The sequence below is a fragment of the Cornus florida genome, unplaced genomic scaffold (assembly GCF_030987335.1).
Source record: "Cornus florida cultivar Cherokee Brave unplaced genomic scaffold, ASM3098733v1 CherokeeBrave_3.0.0_Hap2_Chr11, whole genome shotgun sequence".
NCBI lineage: Eukaryota > Viridiplantae > Streptophyta > Magnoliopsida > Cornales > Cornaceae > Cornus > Cornus florida.
Genome location: NW_026775581.1, coordinates 24,777,270 through 24,779,754, shown reverse-complemented (window position 1 = coordinate 24,779,754; position 2,485 = coordinate 24,777,270).

Genomic DNA, 2,485 nt, shown 5'->3' with positions numbered 1-2,485 from the left:
TCATGGGAAGGCTATTCCTAGCCACTGCAAATGCAACCATTAATTGTAAGTCCGGAGTTATGGACCTTTCTTTTGGTAATATGATGGTTAAGCTTAATGTTTTCAATGCAAGTCGACATCCCATAGATGAAGATGAGTGTTGTCTCATAGATGTCTTGGATGAAATTGTGGAGGAGTCCATTCCTTCCATGGTTATAAAAAAGCCAACCGAGGACAATCTTTTATCTCTTCTATCCAAGGATCCTCGTACATCTTGTTTCCTTGAAATATATGAGAATTGCAGGTTTGATAATGAAGGATCAATGAGCGAGGTTAATGACTTAATGAAATCCGTTGCAAGCTTAGATTTTCCACCTTGTAAAGTTCAAAAAGAACCTATTCCTCCACTCTCTAGCACTCCACCGGTCCTATCTTTAGTCTCTCCACCCACTCTTGAACTTAAAACTCTCCCTCCCGATCTTAAGTATGCATTTCTAGGCCCGAAAGAGACTCTTCCTGTCATCATCTCTTCAAGTCTTGAAAAAGATAAAGAGAATGCTCTTTTGAATGTACTTAAAGAAAATAAAGAAGCTATTGGATGGAGTGTGGTGGATCTAAAAGGAATTGACCATTCTATTTGCATGCATCGCATTCTTATGGAAGAGGAAGCAAAACATTTTAGAGCTGCCTAAAGGAGATTAAATCCAAATATGAAAGAAGTGGTTAAAAAAGAAGTTGTCAAGCTTTTAGATGCCGGTATCATTTATCCAATCTCTGACAGCAAATGGATGAGTCCAACTTAAGTAGTTCCCAAGAAATTGGGGATTACAGTGGTTAAGAATACAAAAGGTGAGGCAATTTCTAAGCGTACTACCAATTCATGGCGAGTATGCATTGATTACTGCAAATTAAATGCCGCCACTAGAAAAGATCACTTCCTTTTGCCATTTATTGATCAAATTCTAGAGAGATTAACTGGGCAATAATATTATTGTTTTCTCGATGGCTATTCAGGTTACAATCAAGTAGCCCTAGACCCTTTAGACCAAGAGAAAACCACATTTACTTGTCCTTTTGCCACATTTGCTTATAGACAGATGCTTTTTGGATTGTGAAATGCTCCTACCACATTCCAAAAGTGTATGATTTCAATTTTCTCGGACATGGTGGAAGAGTATCTAGAGGTCATCATGGATGATTTTTTTGGTCTTTGGGTCTTCATTTGATGCATGCTTAAAAAATCTAAATTTAGTGCTTAAAAGATGTCATAAAACAAACCTTGTTCTTAGTTGGGAAAAGAGCCATTTATGGTTGAAGAAGGTATTGTTTTGGGTCATGTCATATCAAAAAGGGTAATTGAGGTTGATAAAGCGAAAGTTAAGCTCATTTCTGAATTGCCTCCACCTTCTACGGTGCGAGAAGTTCACTCTTTTTTAGGTCATGTTGGCTTCTACCGACGTTTCATCAAAGACTTTAGCAAAATTGCTAGACCCTTGTGCAATCTTCTTGCCAACGAAACACCATTCGTCTTTGATCAAGCATGCCTTGATGTTTTTCTTAAATTGCGTGACTTATTGTCATCTGCTCTTATTATGCAACCTCCCAATTGGTCATTACCGTTTGAAATCATATGTGATGCCTCTGATTATGCCATGGGAGCAATTTTGAGGTAAAAGGTGGGAAAACTCCCATGCACTGTGTACTATGCAAGCAAGACTTTCTCGAGAGCTCAATTAAATTACTCTACTACCGAAAAGGAATTACTTGTTGTAGTGTATGCCCTTGATAAATTCTGATCTTATCTCTTAAGATCAAAAGTCGTTGTCTATTTTGATCATGCTGCTTTGAAGCATCTTTTGACAAAGAAAGAAACAAAACCATGTTTGATAAGATGGCTTTTGCTTCTTCAGGAATTTGATTTTGAAATCAAAGATAAGAAAGGCACCGAAAATGTGGTTGCCAATCATCTCTTAAGGTTGGTAGTAGAATCTTCCCCGAACCCACCAATTCATGATTCATTTCCAGATGAACAACTGTTCCAAATCTCTAATAGGCAAATGCCTTGGTTTGCCGATATTGTGAATTTTCTCGCAATTGGCAAGCTTCTAACTAATTGGTCAAAGCAAGCAAAGAAATGTTTCTTTGCTAACATCCGGAATTACTTCTGGGAAGGTCCTATCTTGTTTCGGTATTGTCCAGATCAAATTGTGAGAAGATACATTCCGGATAATGAAATTCCAAGTGTGCTTGTGTTTTGCCATACCCTTGCATGCGGTGGGCATTTTAGTGTAAAGAAGACCACTTTGAAGGTGCTTCAAAGTGGGCTATTTTGGCCCACCATCCATAGAGATGCTTATAATTTTTGCAAGGAGTGTAAAAGATGTCAAAAAATGGGATCAATGTCGAAAAGAGACATGATGCCCTTGATAAATATTCTTATTGTTGAAATCTTTGATATTTGGGGCATTGATTTCATGGGTCATTTCCCTATGTCCTATGGTTTTCA